The sequence below is a fragment of the Austrofundulus limnaeus genome, unplaced genomic scaffold (genome assembly GCF_001266775.1).
Source record: "Austrofundulus limnaeus strain Quisiro unplaced genomic scaffold, Austrofundulus_limnaeus-1.0 Scaffold1814, whole genome shotgun sequence".
Taxonomy (NCBI): Eukaryota; Metazoa; Chordata; class Actinopteri; order Cyprinodontiformes; family Rivulidae; genus Austrofundulus; species Austrofundulus limnaeus.
The window spans coordinates 36,731-37,065 of record NW_013954216.1 but is presented as its reverse complement, the minus strand read 5'-3'; positions in this window follow the sequence as shown (position 1 = coordinate 37,065).

Below are 335 nucleotides of genomic sequence, written 5' to 3'. Positions count from 1 at the left end.
AGGGTCTAGTTTAATCCAGGTTATAGTTTAATCCAGGTTATAGTTTAATCCAGGGTATAGTTTAATCTAGGGTATAGTTTAATCCAGGGTTTAGTTTAATCCAGGGTATAGTTTAATCCAGGTTATAGTTTAATCCAGGGTATAGTTTAATCTAGGGTATAGTTTAATCCAGGGTCTAGTTTAATCCAGAGTATAGTTTAATCCAGGTTATAGTTTAATCTAGAGTATAGTTTAATCCAGGGTATAGTTTAATCCAGGTTATAGTTTAATCCAGAGTATAGTTTAATCCAGGGTATAGTTTAATCCAGGTTATAGTTTAATCCAGAGTATAGTTT